The 13083-nt window shown below is 48.4% G+C and overlaps 1 protein-coding gene across 4 annotated transcripts in view; it reads right to left on the bottom strand.

Annotated features, from left to right (window-relative positions):
• Positions 1–13083, bottom strand: part of NRTN (neurturin) — a 62907-nt gene that overhangs the window by 38175 nt on the left and 11649 nt on the right. The window lies entirely within an intron of this gene.

Below are 13083 nucleotides of genomic sequence, written 5' to 3'. Positions count from 1 at the left end.
CTTGACTTTCATGTCTCTTTCCCAGAGACCTCTAAGGGCAGTCCTCCACATAACGACCACAGCTTCCGTCACTGCACCAGACAGCTGTGAAGCGCCCTGTGCCTGTTTCACAATCCTTCTGTGCCGCGGTCGCTAAGTAAATTGCTGCCATTGTTAAGTGGGCAACTCGGTTGTTAAGTGAATCTGACTTTCCCCACTGGTGTGGGATTGTAGAAGATGATCACACGCAACCGTCATGTGGGAAGCCCTTCCCTTCCCCAAAGGAGAATTTTTTTTTTATTTGCATTTATATCCCGCCCTTCTCCGAAGACTCAGGGCGGCTTACACAATGTTAGCAATAGTCTTCATCCATTTGTATATTATATACAAAGTCAACTTATTGCCCCCCCAACAATCTGGGTCCTCATTTTACCTACCTTATAAAGGATGGAAGGCTGAGTCAACCTTGGGCCTGGTGGGACTTGAACCTGCAGTAATTGCAGGCAGCTGCTGTTAATAACAGACTGTATTAGTCTGTTGAGCCACCAGAGGCCCTGTCTAGAACAGTGTCGGCGAACCTATAGCATGTGTGCAGAAACCATCCCACGATGAATGCGCAGCCGCACCGACTCTTCTTCCACGGTCCTGTGCTCAAACGTGTGCTGGTCAACTGGGTGGCGCACGCGCGGGGGCAGCAGACCCCGAAAGAGCGGCGGTTCATCGCGCGTGTGCGAGCCGGCACCCAACCTTCCGGGTTGACGTTGCACGCATGCGCAATGGCCAGCTGTTTGTCGGGTGTTTGGGTGCCGGTTCGAGCATGAACAATGCGCAATGGCCAGCTGTTTGTCGGGTGTTTGGGTGCCGGTTCGAGCATGCAAGAATGCCAAAGGTTCGCCAACACTGGTCTATAATATCTAGATGGCTCCATTCCAGTGGTGAGATTCAACCGGTTCTCACCACTTCGGCCAAACCGGTTGTTAAATTTCTGGCCCCGCCCCTTCCAGAAGTCCCCAAGCGCCCTGTTTTTTCTCTCAGGAGGCTGCAGGGAGGCCTACTAGGCCCAAAATGGAGCACAGGGAGGTGTGCCCCATCCCCGCAGCCTATTTTTGCTCCCGGCGGGGGGGTGCAGGAGGCTGAGTGCTGTCTGTCACACCCCCTGTCCATGCCCACTGTGGCCACGCCCAACCAGCCGGCCATTAGGGCAGAGAACCGGTTGTTCAATTATTTGAATCCCACCACTGCTCCATTCATAAGCTGCTGTGCCTCGCCCGCCCCCCTCTCCGCAGCAGGGCCCCTCTCATCTCCTGTTATCTCAGCCAGAGACTGATAGTGCAGACCAATGGCCTGGCATGCCTCCAGCCCTGGCACCATGCCCGGACAGACTGAGCAAATAAACACCCCCCCCCCACAGCGTGTGAGCATGAGGAGCATGAAGCCAGTCACGAGCTAGAATTGCCGGCAGCTGGAGGATGGACAGATCCACGCTTCCAGAGAATGGAGAGGCGACGTCAGCAAAAGGAAGGGAGGGGCAGGCCTGGATGAGTGCGGAGTCATGGAGCCACACCCCACGGCCTATATAAAGGATCTGCTTTCTGGCAGTCTCTGAGTCAGGCAAAGTCTCATCTGGTTGCTGAAGTCACGCCTTGGATTCCTGCCTGCCCTGAGAACTCTGACAGGAATTTGGCAAAACTGCAGGGGCTTCGTGGCCATGCTTGATACAGACTTTCCAGACCCGGCCATCAGAGGAGGAGTGGGACACGACAATAAGCAAAGCAAATACTGCCGGCAAAAATCCATTCAAGACAGGATCGCTCAAAACTCCCTGCAGCTAAAGTTCGACAGCTAACAAAAGCAGAATGGTAGGATTAGAACAAGCGGCCTCTCACCCAAGCGCCAGCACAGGACGAAAGCCATTAGCCCCAATAGAATTAACCCACGACCATTTAGCAGAAGGCATAAGAGTTCACTACATTGTACTATTCCCTAAGGCAGAGGAGTCAAATTCTATTTCACTGAAAGACGCATCAGGGCTGTGGTTGACCTTAGGGGGCCCCATTGGGTGGGCGTCGACAATTGGGTGGGCGTGGCCAGCTTGATGCCACTCCCCAAACTGCTGCCATGTTTCCTCTTCGCATTGGGGAGACCGGGCCGAAGCCAGGGGTGAAATGCTCCCGGTTCGGACTGATCCGGTAACAATGGCGGCATGGCGCCTCCATGCCCAGCTGAGCCGCACAATCATCAGAGGTGGTTTTTTGTTTTGTTTTTTACTTTTAAAAGCATTTTTTCTTCGGCTAAAAAAATGCTTTTAAAAGTTTTTTAAAAAAGCCTCTGATGATCACGCGGCTCTACAGAAAAAAGTGTTTTTTCTACAACCTCTTTGGCTTTAAAAGGCTCTGACGATCAGGCAACCCAGCTGGGATCATCAGAGGAGCCTTTTAAAAGAATTCTTTTTTCAGCCGAAGAGGTTGTAGAAAAAATTGCTTTTAAAAGTAAAAAAAAAAAAAAAAGTTGGCCACGCCCACCCAGTCACATTACCCCGCCACCGCCACCAAACCACATCCACAGAACCGGTAGTAACAAATTTTACATTTCACCCCTGGCCGAAGCCATGCTGGCCCAATCTTTCCTCTTCGCATTGAATGCACCAGGACAACCACAGCGCGAGTCGGATCCAGCCCACGGGCCTTGAACTTGACACCCCTGGGTGCTAAGGGCGTTTCAGACATCGCACGATCCCCAAAAGCCTTGCAGAAACTATGAAAATCCTTGCACTCATCAAGCTAATTTGTCAGCTGCTCCAGAACTGCTGTTGGTTCTGTTCATCATTCAGTTTTCTGGGCAGTCTTTTTGTTGAACTATTACCATCTGGCAGACGGTACAGGGCAATAATATATACAAATACGAATAAATAAATAAATAAGAACAAGGACAAATAGGCTGAAAAACAGCTTCTTTCCCAGGGCAGTAACCATTTTGAATTCTACTGTATAGTGCAATATTAATTCAATATTAATTCAATTAAGTTTCAATTCAATTGTACAGCATGCGAAGGAGGTGTGTTTGTGTTTTATTTTTATAATTATAACGTACGCTGAAGACGCATTTATTTTTGTTGTAGGAGGTGCAATGACAAGAAAGTAAACGAAACGAAACTTTCCAAACAGCCTCCTTTTTATTTTATTCCCGGCTTGGACCTGAACCAGATGGGTTTTCCTTCCAACGGTGGCCGAGCGTCCGAATTTGGATCACGCGGGGAACGCCGTAAGGGTCATCAATGCATTTTGTTCTGGGTAGTCGGGTGGGGGTGGGGGTAAAGGGAAGGAATTGGGGGGTTGAGGTTAGTGATGGAGTGATGGTTAATGTACAGGGATTATTGAAGATGTATAAATATAATTAATGTAGGGTCGGGTCTAACCAGTTGCCATTTTAGAACGGTGGGGAGGGAAAAAAGAGAGAGTAGGAGGTAGGAAAGAGGAGAAGAGGAAGGAAGGAAGGAAGGAAGGAAGGAAGGAAGGAAGGAAGGAAGGAAGGAAGGAAGGAAGGAAGGAAGGAAGGAAGGAGGAAGGTTTGGAAAGTAAAAGAAGGTAGAAGAGGGAAGAAGGTTAAAAAGGGGGGTGGTGACTGGGCAGGCCCGACTAATTGTATATAACTGTACATTGGATGAATTATTTGATAAGATTGTAAAAATAAAACTTTTTTATAAAAAAAAAAAAGGGTCATCAATGCGAAAAACAGTTGTAAGCAAGTCCCTTTTTTCAGTGCCACTGTAAACTTCGAACAGTCACTGAATGAACGTTGTAGATTGAGGATTTACTTATGTCTACGTGGTCCCCAAGGGACAGCGGTGACTTCGTGGCACCGGATCGATCCGTTAAAATTAATTGCAACTTTAAAATCTGACACCACCAGAGTCTGCGGTTAAAGTTTAACGGATTTGTTCTTCCCTGCGTTTATTCTCACACAATTTATTTTTTTTAAAAAATAACATGTCTGGTGGCTCAGACTGCTAAGATAGTCTGTTATTAACACAGCTACTTGCAATTACTGCAGGTTCAAGTCCCACCAGGCCCAAGGTTGACTCAGCCTTCCATCCTTTATAAGGTAGGTAAAATGAGGACCCAGATTGTTGGGAGCAATAAGTTGACTTTGTATATAATATACAAATAGGATGAAGATTGTTGCTTAACATAGTGTAAGCCACCCTGAGTCTTCGGAGAAGGGCGGGATATAAACAAAAAACAAAAAACCATTTTCCCTGATGGGAAAATTAATCCAAGGGGAAAAAAGAAAATTTTGGGATTTACCCCAGTCTGGGTCCTCTGTCCAGGTTCTCCGTTTAATGTTTGTCCCTTTTCAAGGCACCTATTTGAACTTGAATAATCTCTTTTTTTCTTTTCTTTTCCAAAGCCGGATCCAAGTCTTTGCAAGGCCTGCTGTAGCCAACCGAGTGAAATCTCGCTTTGATCACCTTCCCGGCACCTCCGTCCTCCACTGGGCTTGAAATAACTTGCATTTTTAAAACGATCCACAGTCTGTTTTCTTCTTCTCCCCCCCCGAAGAAAAAATAATTGTCATATTTTAAACCCTGCCTCACGCATAGACCACGTCCGTTCTTCTGCCAGGGAATCTGTGTTTATGGGCGGCGGGGCAAAGGTGGGGATAATTAAAATAAAAAGGGAGAAAGAAATTGAAGGGAGAAATAAAATTGAAGGAAGGTAGGTGTGGAGATTGCTGTGGGCGCTCCAATCGGATACCCATCAGCCAGTGCTCCCTTAGGGTCGGCCAGGCTTCTGGTTGGGGCTTCTGGGTCTTGTGGTCTCCCAACCCAACGGGTAGGAATTGAGCTGATGGTCCAGCTCGACAAGTGGAAACAGTGGCCGCCGTGTTATGCTCCCTTCTAGAAACAGGTAAGGTTCTAGTCCTCAAGATTCTGCCTAGCCAACAGATTCAAATTGAAACTTAAGAACCTGCTTTACGTGAGGTCCTCGACTTATGACTGGTTGCTTAGTGACCGATGCCTCCCCAAAAGTTACTCACAATCCAGTTTTGAAGTTCCGTCAGCTGCTCCCCCCCCCCACAACATGCGACTGCATTTAGGATACTCACATTGAAAACCTTTTGCAGCGTCCCCCTGTCACATGACCACAATTGGTGACATATTTGGAGAAAACCAGCATTGACTTCTGGTTTTCAGCAAAAATGCATCCTGGCGAACAATGGAATCATTTAATGACCAGAGGTTCACTTAATGACCACAGCAATATGCAAAAAAGTTGCAGTTAGTTTACAACAGTTTTCCATGACAGTTGTAAGTCAAGGACTGTATGTCGAAATTGGCTGTATCCCTCATGTTATGTGGCAAACAGGCCTTTGCTGTGGTTTGGGGAGGGAGGGAGGGAGGGAGAGAAGGAAGGAAGGAAGGAGAGAGAGAGAGAATGGAAGAGACCGAGGGAAGGAAGGAGAGAAAGAATGGGAAAGGGAAGGAGAGAGAGAATGGGGAGGGAGGGAGGAGGAGGGAGGAAGGAAGGAAGGAAGGAAGGCAGGCAGGCAGGCAGGCAGGCAGGCGAGAGAATGGGAGGGAGGGAGGGAGGGAAGGAAGGAAGGAGAGAGAGAATGGAAGAGATGGAGGGAAGGAAGGAGAGAAAGAATGGGAAAGGGAAGGAGGGCAGGAGAGAGAGAATGGGGAGGGAGGGAGGGAGCAAGGGAAGGAAGGAAGGAAGGAAGGAAGGAAGGAAGGAAGGAAGGAAGGAAGGAAGGAAGGAAGGAAGGAAGGAAGGCGAGAGAATGAGAGGGAGGAGGAGGAGAGAGCAAGAGAATGGGGAGGAGGGAGGAGGAAGAAAGGATGGAAGGAGAGAATGGGAGGGAAGGAAGGAAGGAAGGAAGGCAGGCAGGCAGGCAGGCAGGCAGGCGAGAGAATGAGAGGGAGGGAGGGAGGGAGGAGAGAGCAAGAGAATGGGAGGGAGGGAAGGAAGGAAGGAAGGAAGGAAGGAAAGAGAGAGAATGGATGGGATGGAGGGAAGAAAGGAGAGAGAGAATGGGGGCGGGAGGAAGGGAAGAAGGAATTAATTACTGGGGGTTTCAACCTTTCAGGAGCAACCCCTGTGGAAGGGAGTAAGACACATGGCAAGGGACCCCTGAAGCCCCCAGACCCAGGCCAGATCTCATCTCCTCGGATTGAGCCATCGCTCTCCTGATGGGCTTTTCCTGCCCGGTGACTGAGGATTTGAGGTGGGGAACGAAATGCTTTTTATAAACCACTTAATCCTCTCCTGCGCAGCCTTTCCCGCCCCAGAGGCGAGCAGAAAGTGGCTTATATTCTAATTTCCTGCTGCTTCCACCGACACTTTCCCTGCAGGTCCCTACGATGACCAGGCCAGGCGTCGGAAAATCAGGCAGGGCACCGACCGAAGAAACAGCCAACAATGCACCCAATTTCTGAGACGCAACGCACAAAAACCACACTATATAAGGGAACGCCGCAAAGAAAAGTAGAAGGGGGGGGTGTGTGGGAAAAAAAACCCGATGGCGGAGTGTCGTGCCCAGAAAAAGCACACAATGTTTACTGCAAACCTTTTTTTAAAAAAAAACACCTCGGATCCAACAAACGGAAATGGACGTTTTTGCAAAAGTGGGAAATTAGAAAATCCCTTGGAACGGATGGATTCTCTCACCCTGGAGCCGGAAAAGCCGTTGTGATTCGGGGTGAGGGGGGGACGACAGGGACTGGACAATGTGGGGGGGGGTGTCCAGCCACCAATTGAAACTGAAACCCCCCCCTTCAAAAAAAAAAAGGGGGAACTCAAGGTCCTTTCAGGAATAAACTCCCCAACGTTTTCTGAGCGCTCTGGATCGTTTTGCAACGTAAGGACGAAACTCCCTCTCCTACCCTCTGCAAACAAGAGATATCCTCAACCTTTAATATCATCTCTACGCAAGGCTCAGCATTCCCAGCCATTCCAATCCCCCCCCTTCTTGGATCCCAAGACCCATCATCCTGCTCCAGGACCCATCATCCTGCTCCAGGGCCATGAGAACTAAGCTGCAAAGCTTTTCTGACACGCTGTGGGCCTCCAGATGTTAGCAGCTAATCCTCAGCATACAACAGGTGGCTTGGTGTTCGAAGTTACGACGGAGGGCCCCCCCCCGCCCCAAAGGTCTTTACGTCTGACATTCTGACAGTCCACCTCCACACATACACACACAAACACACCTTTCGCCGTGAGCTGAAAACTCATCTATTCATTCAAGCGGGACTGGCTTAAAAGTTTTATTTCATTTTAATTGGGGTTATTTATGAATTTTAGGGTTTTAAATTGATTGTTTTAAATTTTGGCCATTAATGTATATGCTTGTTTTTAAGTTTTTGTTTTAATGTGTATATTGTGTGGTTTTACCATTTGGCTGTACACCGCCCTGAGTCCTTCGGGAGAAGGGCGGTATAAAAAATCTAATAAAACTAAAACTAAACTAAACTAAAACATACCGCTTCATCCAGCAGCATTGTGAGTTTTTTCCCATATGACACTACGCTGGCAGGAATAGCCAAAACCCCAGAAGGCAAAGTCAGGATCCGAAAAAGATCTTGTCACTCTCGAACAATGGATCCTATCCAACAAGGTGAATTTTAATGTGGAGAAAAGCAATGTTTTTTTACATTTTAGGAGGAACAGCCAAAGGTATAAATCCAGATTAGGCGAAACCTGGCTCCAAAAACAGGAACGGTGAGAGGAACCTCGGACTCCTAGTGGACGATCCCTTAAATATGAGCCAGCCGTGTGCGGCGGCAGCCAAAAAAGGCTAATTCGATCCTGGGTTGTATAAACGGGGATAGACTGAAGATCACGTGGAGTCTTAGTACCGCTTTATAAAACCCTAGTAAGGCCACACCTGGAATACGGCAACCAATTTTGGTCACTGCACTACAAAAAAAGATGTTGAGACTTTGGAAAAAGTGCAGAGAAGAGCAACTAGGATGATCAAAGGCCTGGAGACTAAAACATATGAAGGACGGTTGCAGGATTTGGGGTACGGCTAGTCTAGAGAAAAGGAGGACTAGGGGGGACATGATAGCAGAATTCCATTACTTGAGGGGCTGCCCCAAAGAAAAGGGGATCGACCTATTCTCCAAAGCACCCGAAGGCAGGACAAGAAGCAATGGAGGGAAACTAATCAAAGAAAGAAGCAATCTGGAATTAAGGAGACAGGGAGAACAATTAATCAGTGGAACAACTTGCCACCAGAAGTTGTGGATACTCCAACACTGGATGTCTTCAAGAAAAGAATGGACAGCCATTTGTCTGGAAAAGGATAGGGTTTCCTGCTTGAGCCGGGGGTTGGACTAGAAGACCTCCAAGGTCCCTTCCAATTCTTCTTATATTCTCTTCTCAGCTCTCTGCAGGAAAAATAATTGCTACCAACCTGCCTTCCATTGAGGACCTGTATACTGCACGAATCAAGAAGAGGGCCGTGAAAATATTTGCAGACCCCTCGCATCCTGGACATAAACTGTTTCAACTCCTACCCCCAAAACGACGCTATAGAGCACTGCACACCAGAACAACTAGACACAAGAACAGTTTTTTCCCGAAGGCCATCACTCTGCTAAACAAATAATTCCCTCAACACTGTCAGACTATTTACTGAATCTGCACTACTATTAATCGTTTCATAGTTCCCATCACCAATCTCTTTCCACTTATGACTGTATGACTATAACTTGTTGCTGGCAATCCTTATGATTTATATTGATATATTGTATTTATTTATTTATTTATTTATTTATTTATTTATTTATTTATTTATTTATTTATTTATTTATTTATTTATTTATTTATTTATTTATTTGATTTTTATACCGCCCTTCTCCTGAAGGACTCAGGGCGGTGTACAGGCAAAGTAAAAACAGGCAATACAATATACAATTTAAAATGCAAATTAAAAAACTTATTTTATAAATTAGCCTAAAAATTTAAAATATATAATAAACTAAAACCCCATTTAAAATTATTAATAGAAAATTTAAAATCAATAAAATTTAAGCCAGCCCGCGAATGAAAAGATGTGTCTTCAGTTCACGGAAGGTCCAAGGTCAGGTATTTGGCGTAAACCGGGGAAGCTCGTTCCAGAGTGTGGGAGCCCCACAGAGAAGGACCTTCCTGGGGCCGCCAGCCGACATTGTTTGGCGGACGGCACCCTGAGAAGTCCCTCTCTGTGAGGCGTGCGGGTCGGTGGGAGGCATGTGGTAACAGCAGGCGGTCCCGTAAGTACCCAGGCCCTAAGCCATGGAGCGCTTTAAAGGTCGTAACCAAAACCTTAAAGTGCACTCGAAGGCCACAGGTAGCCAGTGCAGTCTGCGCGGGAGGCGGTGTTGCGTGGGAGCTACGTGTGGCCCCCTCTATCACCCGCGCAGCTGCATTCTGGACTAACTGAAGCCTCCGAGTGCACCTCAAGGGGAGCCCCATGTAGAGAGCATTACAATAATCCAAGCGAGAGGTAACGAGCGCATGAGTGACTGTGCACAAGGCATCCCGATCAAGGAAGGGGCGCAACTGCCGAACCAGGCGAACCTGGTGGAAGGCCCTCCTGGAGACGGCCGTCAAATGATCTTCAAACGACAGCCGTTCATCCAGGAGGACACCTAAGTTGCGCACCCTATCCTTTGGGGCCAATAACTCGCCTCCAACAGTCAGCTGCGGCTGCAGCTGACTGAATCGGGGTGCCGGCATCCACAGCCACTCCGTCTTGGAGGGATTAAGCTTGAGCCTGTTTCTCCCCATCCAGACCCGTACGGCTTCCAAACACCGGGACAGCACTTCAACAACTTCATTGGGGTGGCCCGGGGTGGAAAAGTACAGCTGGGTGTCATCAGCGTACAGCTGGTATCTCACCCCGAAGCCACTGATGATCTCACCCAACGGCTTCATATAGATGTTGAACAGAAGGGGCGAGAGAATCGACCCCTGCGGCACCCCACAAGTGAGGCACCTCGCGGCCGACCTCTGCCCCCCTGTCAACACCGTCTGCGACCGGTCGGAGAGATAGGAGGAGAACCACCGATACACGGTGCCTCCCACTCCCAATCCCCCCAACCGGCGCAGCAAGATACCATGGTCGATGGTATCAAAAGCCGCTGAGAGGTCTAATAGGACCAGGGCAGAGGAGTAACCCTGTCCCTGGCCCTCCAGAGATCATCCACCAATGCGACCAAAGCTGTCTCCGTGCTGTATCCGGTCGGAAGCCGGACTGGAACGGGTCTAGATAGACGGCTTCATCCAGGTATTGGGGTAGCTGTCGCACAGCACTCTCTACAACCTTCGCAACAAAGCGAAGGTTGGAGACTGGACGATAATTACCCAAAATAGCTGGGTCCAGGAGGGCTTCTTGAGGAGGGTCTCACCACCGCCTCTTTCAAGGCGGCAGGAAAACCCTTCCAACAAAGAAGCGTTGATAATCCTCTGAGCCAGCCTCGTGTCACCTCCTGAGTGGCCAGTACCAGCCAGGAAGGACACGGTCCAGTAAACATGTCGTGGCGTGAAGCCTCCCCAACAACCTGTCCACGCCCTCGGAGCCACAGGGTCAAACTCATCCCAAACCGGCTCAACAAGACGTGCCTCTCTCCTCGCTTGATCATCCCAATTTCGGTCCAGACCGTCCCTCAGCTGAGCGATTTTATCGTATAGATAACCACTAAACTCCTCGGCTGCCCCTGCAAAGGGTCATCCCGCACCTCCTGATGAAGGAGGGAGCGGTCACCAAACAGGGCGGCCGGGCGGTTATCTGCCGACGCAATGAGGGTGGAGGCGAGAACGCCGCCTCCTCATTGCCACTAGGTAGGTCCTAGAATAGGACCCAACTAGTGTCCGATCAGCTCGGAACGACTGACCTCCAGGTGCTCTCTAGGCGCCTTCTCCGGCGTTTCATCTCCTCAGCCCCTCGGAGAACCAAGGGCCGGACGAGATCTGCGCCGGGTCAGAGGCCGCAAAGGCGCGACACGGTCCAAGGCCCCAGCCGCGCCTGTTCCCAGGCCACGACTAGTTCCTCAGTCGTGCCGTGGGCCAGATCCTCAGGAATGGCCCAAGCTCCATCAGGAACCTCTCGGGTCCATCAGGCGCCTGGGACGGAACCAACGATAGGTTCCGCCTCCCGCGATGGTGAGTGGCGGTTCGGAAGTCTAGGCGAAGGAGAAAATGATCGGACCATGACATTGGTTCTGTTACTAAAGCATCTAGTTCCAGATCATTTAACCACTGTCCAGAGATATAAATCAGATCCAGCGTGCCTCCCCCCTTGTGCGTAGGGCCATCATTTACTCGAATCAAGTCCAAGGCCGTCATGGAAGCCTGGAGCTCCCGAGCTGCAGTCGATAACAAGCCAGCTGATGGTAGGTTGAAATCCCCCATGACTATAAGTCTGGGGGTCTCAACCGCCACAGCGGCAAGTACCTCCAACAGCTCAGGCAGGGCTGTGGTCACGCAGCAAGGAGCCAGGTACGCGATCACCAAGCCCAACTGATTCCTATAGCCCCACCGTACATAAAGGGATTCACAGCCGGCAATCTGAGGAACAGTGGTCTCCCTCGGCTCTAGATCCTCCTTAATGACAACCGCCACCCCCCCCACCCCTACCTTGGGCCCTTGATCATCAATTGTGTTGTAAATGTTGTACCTTGATGAAGGTATCTTTTCTTTTATGTATACTGAGAGCATATGCACCAAGACAAATTCCTTGTGTGTCCAATCACACTTGGCCAATAAAAATTCTATTCTATTCTATTCTCCCAAAAAACAGTGCCCCACCCCTGCAGCTGGATTTGCTTGCGGCCCGTCCCCTCTTGGCTGCTTCTTCCTATTTCTACTAGCCCGCCCCCCCATTCCCATTCCCCCTCCCCGGCATTTTTTTACGCACCCCCAAGCACCAATTGCACCCAGGCCTGCTCTAAAGATGGCTGGTTTCACAGCAATAACGAGGCAAAGCAAACAGGAACCGTGAAGGTTTCAAACATCTGTTGAACAAATGAGGAAGGGCTGCTTCCAGATGTTCTCCACCAAGAGCCCCCTCCCCTCCCCCGGCTCAGCCCAGCCGTGGCAGTGCATCGCCTGATATTTGGGCCCCGAGGAGGTTTAGAATTTAGAATAGAATAGAGCTGGAAGGGACCTTGGAGGTCTTCTAGTCCAGCCCCCTGCTCAAGCAGGAGAACCTATACCATTTCAGAAAGGTGGCTGTGCCAGTGCCTTGTGATTCTTGAGGACTGTATCTTGACTTTTTATGTACACTGAGAGCATATGCACCAAAGACAAATTTCTTGTGTGTCCAATCACACTTGGCCAATAAAGAATTCTATTCTATTCTATTCTATTCTATTCTATTCTATTCTATTCTGTGTTGTACCCTATGATTCTTGATGAAGGTATCTTTTCTTTTATGTACACTGAGAGCATATGCACCAAAGACAAATTTCTTGTGTGTCCAATCACACTTGGCCAATAAAGAATTCTATTCTATTCTATTCTATTCTATTCTATTCTATTCTGTGTTGTACCCTATGATTCTTGATGAAGGTATCTTTTCTTTTATGTACACTGAGAGCATATGCACCAAAGACAAATTTCTTGGGTGTCCAATCACACTTGGCCAATAAAGAATTCTATTCTATTCTATTCTATTCTATTCTATTTTTCTTGGGTGTCCAATCACACTTGGCCAATAAAGAATTCTATTCTATTCTATTCTATTCTATTCTATATTCTATGACTGTCATTAAGTGTTGTACCTTATGATTCTTGGCCAACATATGTTGTCTTTTATGTACACTGAGAGCTTATGCACCAAAGACAAATTCCTTGTGTGTCCAATCACACTTGGCCAATAAAGAATTCTATTCTATTCTATTCTATTCTATTCTATTCTATTCTATTCTATTCTATTCTATTCTACTCTACTCTACTCTACTCTACTCTATTGAAAACCTCCAGTGATGAAGCACCTTGTAGCTTCTGGTGGCAAGCTGTTCCACTGGTTAATTGTCCTCACTGTCAGGAAGTTTCTCCTTAATTCCAGGTTGCTTCTTCTCCTTGATTAGTTTCCATCCATTGCTTCTTGTCCTGC

This window comes from Ahaetulla prasina, chromosome 1, assembly GCF_028640845.1.
Source record: "Ahaetulla prasina isolate Xishuangbanna chromosome 1, ASM2864084v1, whole genome shotgun sequence".
In the NCBI taxonomy this organism is placed as follows: Eukaryota; Metazoa; Chordata; class Lepidosauria; order Squamata; family Colubridae; genus Ahaetulla; species Ahaetulla prasina.
Note: the sequence above shows the minus strand (reverse complement) of the source record. Positions and strands in the feature narration are given on the sequence as shown.